The 11,804-nt window shown below is 38.7% G+C and overlaps 1 long non-coding RNA gene across 1 annotated transcript; it reads right to left on the bottom strand.

Moving 5' to 3' along the window:
* Positions 1-5,149, bottom strand: LOC124989753 (uncharacterized). The gene is made up of 3 exons (XR_007109611.1): positions 5,111-5,149; positions 1,055-1,133; positions 1-386 (listed from the first exon to the last, which is right to left on the bottom strand). It is a non-coding gene; the product is annotated as an uncharacterized LOC124989753 (long non-coding RNA).
* Positions 5,150-11,804: the final 6,655 nt, after the last annotated feature.

The following is an 11,804-nucleotide window of genomic DNA, read 5'->3' as shown; positions in this document are numbered from 1 at the left end:
CAAAGTTCTTTTTGAAATTTTGAAACAGGGTCTCTCACTAAGTTTCTGAGGTTCTCCCTAAATTGCTCAGCCTGGCCTTGAACTTGGAATATTCTGCCACAGTCTCCCAAGTCATTGGGTGTGCAGCTGCTGACATTTCGGGGTTTGTCACTACAGCAAAACCTAGTCTGAGTAGAAATATAGTTAGACAAATTGTAGACAGGATTTGAGTAGATTTGAGTGAAGTTTTGTCTGACTGAACCACTCTCTCCCAGATGAAAGTTTCTAGTCTTGGACTCTGCCACTAACCTCATGTGGGTGCATGGGTGATTCATTTATCTTCTGTGATTCTTTTTTTCCATTTGTTCAATGGGACAAATATCTGTCCTTCCAACCTTGCATGGTAACTGCAGGATAAAATAGGACAATAACTATGAAATGATTTGTAAAATAAGTGTTGTTCAAATGCAAAAAAAAAAAAGTGTCATTATCTGCTGGGTGCAATGACACATGCCTGTAATTGCAATTTTTTTTTTTTTTTTTTTTTTTTTTTTTGGGTGCTGGGGATTGAACCCAGGGCCTTGTGCTTGCAAGGCAAGCACTCTACTGACTGAGCTATCTCCCCAGCCCCTGTAATTGCAAATTTGAGGATAGCCTCTGCAACTTAACAAGACCCTGTCTCAAAATTTAAAAAATAAAATAAAAAGGGCTGGGGGTTTGGTTCAGTGGTAAAGTGTCCCTGGGTTTTAATCTCCAGTACCTTAAAAAAAGTGTTATTATCTAACTCATTTCCCTGATTCTAGTTAAGAAACTATTTTGTGATATCTAGAATTGTCATGAAAATTTAGTCATTTATCTCTGCTTTTTATTACCTCTAATATTTAATCTTTCGATATCTTTAAACTTTAGCATAATTTCAAACTTGCAGATGAATTTCAGAAATGGTATAAACCCTCTTTGACCATATTTACTAAATATTTATGTTTTGCCCCTTTTATATACATATATGTATATACATATAATATATACGTTTCTGATTTATTCAAGAGTCAGTTGAAGACATTGTGTGCTTTACCAATTTGGAGCAAGTACAATGCTGCGAACACCTTAATTTCATCCTAGTGAAGTTGATTTCAAACTTCTGATCTTTGGAACTGTAAAAGAATAAATGTATGTTATTTAATATGCCAAATTTGTAGAAATTTGTTACAGCAACCATAAGAAACCAGCTGGCTTTGGTGGCGCAAGCCAGAAATCCCAGTGATTTGGGAGGCTGAGGCAAGAGGATCACTAGTTCAAAGTTGGCCTCAGCAATTTAGTAAGGTCCTAAGTAACTTAGTGAGGCCCTGTCTCAAACTAAAAAATAAAATGGGCTGGGGGTGTGGCTCAGGGTTTAAGTGCCCCTGAATGCAATCTCTGATATGGGAAAGAAAAGAAACTAGTATAGTTCATATTCAAATTTTGGCAAATAATATTCATTTTACCCATTTCTGTTTTCAATATGATACCCAGCCAGGAACATGTATTACATTTAGTTGTCATGTGGTTTAGTAACCTGGAACAGTTTTGTGTTTGTCTTTCTCAACCTTGGCATTTTTGGAAAAGACAGCTATTTATTTTTTAGAATGTCACTCAATGTTTGTTTGGTTGATGTTTCCTCATCCTTAGATTCAGATTATACAGTTTGAAGGACTATAGTATCAGATGATGTTGGTTTGTGTCAACTTTGATAAGGTTGATTTTGATCACTTGGTTAAGGGGGAGGATACCAAATCCCTCTACTGTAAATTTATTAACTTCTATTTTATAATTAAAAAGTAATTTGTGGGGAGATACTTTTAGATTCCACTTTATGCTTTAAGTCTTCCAACTTTAGCTTTCATGGTAATTTTCTTTTTTTTTTGGCACTGGAGATTGACCTCAGGGGCACTTTACCACTGAGTCACATACCCAGCCCTTTTTATTTTTTATTTTGAGATAGGGTCTCACTAAGTTGCTTAGGGTCTTGCTAAGTGGCTGAGGCTGACTTTAAACTTGCAATCCTCTTGCCTCAGCCTCCGGAGTCACTACTATTACAGGTGTATGACACAGTGCCCGACTGATTTCCTGACTCCATTGTTGTTCTTTTTTTTTTTTCATACCAGAATTTGAAACCAGAAGTGATCTAATGCTGAGATACATCTGTAACCCTTTATAATTTTTGTGAAAGAGTCTCCTAAATTGCTGAGGCTGGCCTAGAACTTGTGATCCTCCTGCCTCAACCTCCTGAATCACTGGGGTTATAGGCGTGGGCCACTGTGCCCAGAAATCTTTAATTGTTCTTCTATAATTTAGTAGATGTAATTCTACTGTAAGGAAGATCTCTTTCTGCTTCTTGGTTTCTTTCTTTTTTCTTTTCTTTTCTTTTCCTTCCTTCCTTCCTTCCTTCCTTCCTTCCTTCCTTCCTTCCTTCCTTCCTTCCTTCCTTCCTCCTCCCCATCTCTCTTTCTTTCTTTCTGATTGAATCCAGGGGTGCTATACTTCTGAGCTACACACCCAACCCTTTTAAAAATTTACTATTCTTATTATTTTTCAGTGCTAGGGATTAAACCTAGGGCCCCATGCATGCCAGGAAAGCACTTTACCACTGAGCTTTCCAGCTCCTTTTCATTATTTTGGGGCAAGGTCTTACAAAGTTGCCCAGATTGACCTTGAACTTGGATCCTTCTGCCTTTGCCTTTAAGTACCTGAAGTTACAGATGTGCATTACCCTGCCCACTTCCCCATTTATTTATGTAGTCATTTATCTATATTGGCATAGACTCATGGATTCTTATTTTATTCAATGCATTATAATCCATACTATCATTATTTCTGATGCTTAGATTCCAAGATTTGGTCAGTGAAAACTGCTTCAAACTGGCTTCTGTGTTCTTTTGAAACATCCTGAACACTCTTTAGACACTTTCTAACTGGCACAAGAAGATATTTGACTCATCTTATGCTATTTCTGTAGCAGTTATTCTCCCAGAAATCCTGGTACCTTTGTTGGAGAGTGATTTTTAGAAACCGAGTTCTGGGTTCATGGTATGCTCAAGCTATGGAACTTCTTTGCTTATGTGTAGAGACATGTTTAAGCAGCTCTAAGATGGCGGCTGGCATTGGGCCAAGAGGTGGCGCTTGATTAGTGTTAACATGGCGAGATCTCTCATGACCTTTTGCCTGATTGGTTGATGTCTCTTCTGCGCTTGAGGTCAACACGTGTTCCTCATTCTTGATTGGTACGTGGTGCGTGCTCCAATTGTGCTATTTAATCCTAAGCTGATTGGCTGCTTTAGTGTATATAAGATGTTCTCTTCACCTCGGAAGAACACACCTCTAGATCGCAGAATGAAGGACGCAGTACTCGGGATGCACTACTAAGAAGCACCTCTGATAGCACACACCTCTAGTACGCACCTCTAAGAAGCAGCAGCAGAACTCTAAGAAATAGCTCCTCTGAAAGCGTAGCCTTTCTGATAAGTGTAGCCTCTCTGAAAGCGAAGTAAAAGCAAGCAATCCTCTTTTCCTCTATAAACTAGCAAATAAGCAAGCAAGAAAGCAGCCTGGAAAAAGAATAGAAGTAGTTCATTCCCAGTCCGCCTCCGATACCCGCGGGATTGTTGCTGCAGGCGGCAACACTTATGTATGCTTTTTTGTGGCCAGGAAATTTGTCTAAAATCATGAGTACATGCTGATATCTCTGATTCTCTTTCCTTCCTTTCTTCCTTTCTTCTGCCGGAGATCAAACTCAGGGTCTTTGCATACTAGGCATGCATTCTACCACTGAGCTACTCAGCCCTGTTTCCTTCAATCTCAAACAACATCACAATGTACATTCTCCCTCTCTGCTTTCATAACTCCCTTTTCTATCAATGGGTAAACTGACTCCCTTTACCTCAGTATATTTTCTCATTTATTCAGGTTTAATCTACCAACTATGATATTGTTAATAGTATGTATATTTTCAGGGTTTTTTGGTGGGAGGGGATGCACATGAGCTGTACAAATCTTAAATGCACAATTGATTACTCTTGACAAATGCCCACATTTAGGTAACCCATACCTCTATGGAAATATAGAACATTTTCAAGCAAGGTGTGGTATGTATGCATGTAATTCCAGTGACTTGGGAGGCTGAGCAGGAAGAATGTAAACTTGAGGCCAGCCTCAGTAATCTATTGAGGCCCTAAGCAACTCAGTAAGATTCTCTCTCAAAATTTAAAAAATTAAAAAGGGCTGGGGATGTGGCTTAGGGATGTAGCTCTCTTAAACCCTTAGCCTCCTGAGCCCCTGGTATTACAGGTGTGTGTCACCATGCCCCGCTCATAATCATTTTAACCAGGACCTTGTTGATGGACATTTAAGTTTCCAGACTTTTGCTCTTTATTTCAAACATTTTATTTCAATGGATAACCTTGTATATTTATCATTTGACATATCTGCCACTATAACTGTAGGATATATTTTTAGAAATGATTGCTGAATCAAAGTAGATATACATATGGAATTTCATTAGACATCGTCAAATTATCTTCAATAGGAATTGTTTCAATTCACACATCCTGTTTACCTATAGTTCATGGCTGTTCTAAGAATTATCAGTCTTTTGGATTTTAACCTATCAAATCAGTGAGAAATGATATTTCAGTGGTTTTCTTTTTTAAAAATTTTTTTCTCTTACAGTACTAGAGATGGAACCCAGGAGTGCTCTACTACTGAGCAACATCTCTGGCTCTTTTTAATTTGAGACAATTGAGTTGCCAGTTGCCAGATTGGCCTTGACCTTAGAATCTTCTCACTTCAACCACCAAACAGGTGGCATTACAGGCATATGCCACTTCATTGGGCTCCTCTTAGTGACTCTTAATTTGTTCACTTTATTATGAGTGAGAATGAGTATATTTTAACATGTATAAAGGATATTTATATTTCCTTTTCACTTTTCAATAGAGTTGATGGTCACTTTGTTTTAGGGGCAGTACTGTGGTTTAAACTCAGGACCTCATGCATGCTAGGTATACTCTCTACCACTAAGCTACATATAAAATACCCAACACCTTTATAAAAGTCAGGTTTACTGGTATATAATTTACATACAGTAAGAGTTCACCTTTTAGTGGAGCCATCTTTTGTATGTGGAAGGCTTTCCAACTGGGGGATACCTGTTGGTATTTTGAAGGAAATAGAAAAAAGGTTACCAATTGCAGTAAGGAAGTAGATTACATTTAGACCAAGATTTTGAAGATCTCAGTTGTACAGGCATGTGTTCAATGGAAAGAGGGTAAGCCCTGCATTCTGATTCTCTGGGCTCAAATCCTGTCTTTGCCACTTATTAACTATGTGTTCTTGCTCAGATTACATCACAGCTCTGAGTCTCAGATTCCTTATCAGTAAAAAAACCTTCAAAATCAAATATATCAGATAACATAATGAAAGCACACTGTCTAGTGCTGACACAAACTTGGTGCCTAATAAATGTTAATTTCCCTTCTCTTCCAGCAAAAGCCAAGCCACTAAAGACCACATGCCCTAGGGCAGAATGACAGCATGGTGTGTGTGATTCCCAATCACAACCTCAGGTTTGCGGGAGTGTTATGATCCTGTCTCAGGCATTTCAGCTTGGCACCGGTAGAGTCAGACTGAGTTTCCTGTGCTAATAAAATGAGCTCAGAGAAAATATCATACCTATCTAAAAAAAAGAATAATAACTCCTTTTCAGTAAGGAGTTACTCAAAGTCACCTTGCCAAACCTGTTCTTCTGCCTTAGTGATAGGTGCTTGCCGCCTGGCTTCCTCCAGATGCCACAACCTGTTGGTCCAACAGCTTTAGATTAATAAAGAGGATCAATAAACAACATGCTCTCCTGGTCCTGGGACTTTGGCCTTTTCTCAGCAGTGAACTGTGTGAGGTAGGCAAAACAATCATAGCAGAATTAATGAATAGTTATTTCTTTCCTACCTACCCAGGCAAAGATGGATGTGTCTACTGCTACCTGCAGACACCAGATGGGCATCCTCATTGTGATCTTAGGTGGTGTTCTTATTTGCCTGGGCAAGGTGGAGAACACCTTGTCTCCAGACACCAGTGGGTTGGAAAACAACAGCTAGGTCATCTCCCAGTTGACTTCACCTGTGAGGTGGACTGAAGATTGCCGGCCATAGTCACGAATTCCCAGCTACAGTTATGTTTACAACCACCCAGTGAGCCTGGGCTGAGCTTCTGGGTCTGGTTGCTACTGTGTTTTCTTGTTGTTGTTGTTTGTTTTTAATGTTTTTTAGTTGTAGATGGACACAATACTTTTATTTATTCACTTTTATATGGTGCTGAGGATCGAACTCGGTGCCTCACACTTGCTAGGTGAGCACTCCATCACTGAGTCACAACCCCAGCCCTGCTACTGTTTTTAAATAGAAAGATCAAGTTGTATCCTAAGTGCGCTTCAAGGCAGCAAGCTCTCAGCTCAAGATGAGAAACTTGGGGTGGGGTGTCACCCTGGCATGATGTTCCATGATGAAAAATCTATCAACAGATTAGTTCCCTCAGAGATGGAAGCACAACTCAGAGTGTGGAGGAAAGGGTCTTTGAAAGTTAGCTCCTCCCCTGAACTTGGGGCCCTGAGGTCTGGGAATAGAACCGAAGCAAGCCCAACAGATGGAGGAGTGAGCAGTGAGTGATGGCTACAAAGTGAAGTTGACATTCCTGTTGGAAAGAAGAGGAAAAACGCCTGTGAGTTCCCCAGTTCATCTCTTGGGTGTCCCTGAAGAGGCCTGCATATGGACATCAAGGGTTCCTGGATACGGACATAACAAGACCTGGGGTTTTGGTGCCTATTCTTATTATTGACAGTCCGAACACTGTCCACCAATTAGTGCATGTTTACCATGCAGTTCCAAGTACTTTATGAGATTTTTTTTTTTTTTTTTTTTTTTTGCAGTGCTGGGGATTGAACGAAGGGCCTTGTGCTTGCGAGACAAGCACTCTGCCAACTGAGCTATATTCCCGCCCTATGAGAATTATCTTAATCAGGTGTCACAGCCATGACCCTTTAAGTATTATTACTATCTGTTTTTCAGATGAGAAAGTTGAGATACAAAGAGATTAAGCAGGGCTAAGGGTGTAGTGCAGAGGCAAAGCACGGCTTCACATGCTTCAGGCTTCAGGGTTGCATCCCAGCACTGCTAAAAGCAAAAACCAAAAAATAACAAAGAGGGCAGCATACAACAGTGGAGCTCACCTGTAATCCCAGAGACTCAGGAAGCTGAGGCAGGAGGATCACAAGTTGGAGAGAGGCCAGCCTGGGCAACTTAGCGAGATCCTGTCACAAAGTAAGAACGGGGGCATTGCTCAGTGGTAGAGTACCCCTAGGTTCAATCCTCAGTACCTCAAAAAAATAAAAATAATCAAATATTGTCCCCCAGGGCTGGGCTTGTGGCTCAGTGGTAGAATGCTTGCCTAGCACACATGAGGCACTGGGTTCAATTCTTAGCACCACATAAAAATAAAATAAAATAAAGATATTGTGTCCATTCCCAAGGTCAAAGCAATCGCTTGTGGTGGAACTGGGATTCAAAAACAGGCCCTCAGGGGCTGGGGAGATAGCTCAGCTGGTAGAGTGCTTGCCTTGAAAGCAAACAGGCCCTCTACATCTAGAAGCTATGCTTGTTACAACTGCATGATGCTGCTTCTTGATATTGTGTTACCATGGTCTTTAGCACATGATTCTATAATTTTTTAAAAAATCCTTATCTCCCACACTTAACTTGATGGTGGGTAATATGTGTTATTAATTTTCCATTGACAGCAGCCAACAGACATCACATCAAGTGCATGCTCAGTAATGTTGAATAAATGTTCAAAATCAACTACTTTTGTGCTTTAGCATTGGGGAAACACAGGGGAGAGTTAAGGGAAGGTGTAGGTTATTAAGAACCCAAGGACCCAACTCCTCTGGTGGTGACAGTGGAAATTCCTACCTTAAACTGCCTACTCCTTTTACCTGGGTTTCACAGACTGGGTTAGGTATGGTCAATGATGGCAGCTGTACACACCATTTTTGGTAGGATGCTTTTCTGTACTTCTTCTTTGAAAACTATACTCCCCCAAGGTTTGAAGTCTCCTCCCTAACTCCCAGAAGTTCAAAAGGGACCATCAGTCACAATTCCCCACCCATTCTCACAGAAGACCCTTGCCTTAAGCCTGAACATTCAGGTCCCACACTAGCTTTTGGAAGAATGGAAGTTTGGAGATATTTATGGCTCTCTTACCTGGGCTCATGAAGGAATCCAGGCTGCAGCATGAGAGGATGAGGTCAATGTGCAAAGAGAAGCACACACAGTTGAGAGAAGGAGACTGAGTGACATTGTTTGAGGCCCTCAGTCAACCATACCTGAAGATACATCTACTGTTGCATGTCCCAGTTTTCTGATTCTCTATATTCCCTATCTGCTAAGTTAGTTTACATTGGGTTTTGTCATATACCACTAAAACAATTACTTTTAACCAAGTGCCCTATACCCCGGCATGGTGGCACATGTTTATAATCCCAACGACTCGGGATACTGAGGCAGGAGGGTCAGAGATTTGAGGCCAGCATTGGCAATGTAATGAGACCCTGTCTCAAAAATTTAAAGAAAGGACTGGGAATGTAACTCAGGGGTAAAGTGTCCCTGGATTCTATTCCTGGTACCAAAATAAATAAATAAATGCATCAACATTAAAAAGCACTCTATGGTAGGATCTGCAAATTAGAAAAAAGAATTGCATGGAATATAATATGTTATACTAAACATTATTAGCTGTTTACCTAAAATTCAAATTGAACTGGCAATACCTTCCTATAGAGATATACAACCAATAGATACAACCTATATGATAAACATAACATGAGTCCACTCTACAAGGTTTTTTTTTGGGTGCGTGTATATGTGTGTGGGTTTTTTTTTCGGGGGGGGGGGCGGGTACTGGGGATTGAACACAGGGTACTTTACCACTGAGTCACAGTCCAGCCCTTTTTATTTTTTATTTTTTAAGACAGTCTCGCTAATTTGTTCAGGGCCTCACTAACTTGCTGAGGCTGGCCTTGAATTTGGTATCCTCCTGCCTCAGCATCCTGAGTCTCTTACAGGTGTGCAATACTGCACCCAGCTCTGCAAGATTTTTTTAAATGAAGGAATAAAGTATATTGGGTAATTCTGAAATATTCTTATGTTAAATTAACCAGGTAGTTAAAATAACCTGGTTATTTTAAGGGTGATATAATTGAAGTAGTTGTTGAAGGTATACTAGTAGACCAAAGGAATAGATTAGAAAGCACAGAAACAAAAAAGGATAGATTATATATTATATATATAATATACAATATATAATATATATTATATATAATATACAATATATAATATATATATTATTCAATAAAAGCATTTCAAATCAGTAGGAAAAAATGAAGGATTACTAAAACATGGGTTCTAGGATAACTGGGTTGCTCATTGTGAAAAGAAAAATTAGGTTAGAATTCCATTTCACACCTTACTTTAAATATATTCCAGAAAAATTAGAAATATAAACATGAAAAAATGAAATAACAGGGGCTATGGCTGTGGCTCAGTGGTAGAGTGCTTGCCTAGCATGCATGAAGCCCTGGGTTTGATCCTTAACACCCCATAAAAATAAAAGTATTGTGTCCACCAACAACTAAAACAAGATATTTTAAAAAAAAATGAAATAACAGAAAAAAAAAAGTGAGAGCTGGGCACTATGGCCCCTGCCTGTAATCCAGAAAGTTGGGAGCCTGAGGCAGGAGGATCTTAAATTTAAGGTCAGCTTCAGCAACTTAGCAAGATCCTGTCTCAAAATAAAAAGGGTTGAGGATGTAACTCAGTGAGAGTGTGTCCCTGGGTTCAACCCCCAGTACTTCAATTTAAAAAAAAAGAATTAAAAATTTCAGAGAGGTAAAGGCTCTTCTATGCATGACATAAAACCCAGTTTTAAAGAGATTAATAAATCTGACCAAAATATAAAACATTTTTCATGATAAAAAGTATTCGAAATAAAGTCAAAGACAAAAAAACAAATGGAAACATATTTGCAACACATGTTGGGAGTGGTGCCGCATACCTGTAAACCTAATGGCTCCAGAGGCTGAGGCATGATCATGGGTTCAAGACCAGCCTCAGTAACTTAGACTCTGTCTCAAAATAAAAAAAATAAAAAGAGTTGGGAATATAGCTCAGTAGTAAAGTGCCCCTGAGTTCATTCTCCATAATGCAAAATAAATAAAATTGTGAATCATAACAAGCAGATTTAATTTCCTTAATATAAAAAGAATCTCTACAAATAAATAAGAAAAAGATGAGACTAACAATATAACAGCAAAGAGCCAAAGGATATGGAAAATTCAGTCTACAAAGAAGGCTCTATGACTCTTTAAAGATTTCAACTATATGAATATATACTCAATTTCATTCTTTTTTTAATACCTTTTTTTTTAGTTGTGGATGGAAATAATACCTTTGTTTATTTATTTTTATGTGGTGCTGGGGATCAAACCCACACATGTGAGGCAAGTGCTCTACCCACTGAGTCACAAACCCTGTTCCCCCAATTTCATTCTTAAGAGAAACATAAATTAAAATTATTACATAATGCCTTTTTTTTTTTTTTTTTTTTTTTTTTTTTGGTACTGGAGATTGAACCTGGGATGTGCTACCACTGACTTACATTCTCAGTAGTTTTTATTTAATTTTTTTGAGACAGAGTCTTGCTAAGTTACCCTAGACTGGCCTCAAACTTGTGATTCTCCTGCTTCAGCTTCCCGAGTTGCTGGGATTAAAGGCATGTACCAACACTCAGGGCTACAGTGCCTTTTTTTAACCTGTCAGATTGAAAATATGAAAAAAGCATTCCCAAACACAACCACAATGAAGGACAATTTGGCAGCATTTTTCAAAATTACAAATGCAAAGCTCTTCAACCTAGCAGTTGTACTTTTAGAACTTTATCCTATAAACATATTTGTGTGCATGTGAATTAACTAAGTACTCCATTATCATTATAACAAGAGATAGGAAACAATTTAAGTATTTATTCATAAAGGACTGGTTAATAAACTGAGGTACTCCTATACAAGGAAACACTATGTATCTGTAAAATAGAAACATGAAATGTTTTTGTTTAGAAACTGGGAACACAGAGGTATGGTGAGGAATGCATCCTTCTGTCCTTTTCTAATTTTGTGCCCTGTGTATTTACTATCTATTGAAAAATAACTGAAATACATTTTAGGAAATAGTTTTTTTTTTTTTTTTTTTTTTTTTTTTTTTTTTTTGGTGCTGGTGTTGAACCCAGGGCCTTGTGCATGCTAGGCAAGCACTGTACCACAGAGCTACATCCCCAGTCCTAAAATACATTTTAAATATAAAATACTTTAAGAAATACAAAAGATATAAATATGTTTTAGAATAGATCACAAACATTGGAGGTTTGAAAACATCACATGGGAATTCAAGGGCATTTCAATTCCAGGTGGGCACTTGATATTTTGACCTACAGACCTAGGGGTAGGAGGATAATAAATGAACACTCGCCATTTGTCTTAAACACTAGAGAAGTGAGGAAAACACTGCTTTGCAGGATAATAGGGCTCACCAGCAGGACGGTGGGGAGATACCTTTTGGATCTTGGAGGTTAAGGTCATACTGAGTATACTTATAAGTCAGGTCAGAGATTAAAAAGCTAAACAGAACAGGGAAATAGCCCAGAGATGAGCAATCACAATAAACTAATGCCACCTTTACAGGACAGGATAT

This window comes from Sciurus carolinensis, chromosome 7 (assembly GCF_902686445.1).
Source record: "Sciurus carolinensis chromosome 7, mSciCar1.2, whole genome shotgun sequence".
NCBI lineage: Eukaryota > Metazoa > Chordata > Mammalia > Rodentia > Sciuridae > Sciurus > Sciurus carolinensis.
Note: the sequence above shows the minus strand (reverse complement) of the source record. Positions and strands in the feature narration are given on the sequence as shown.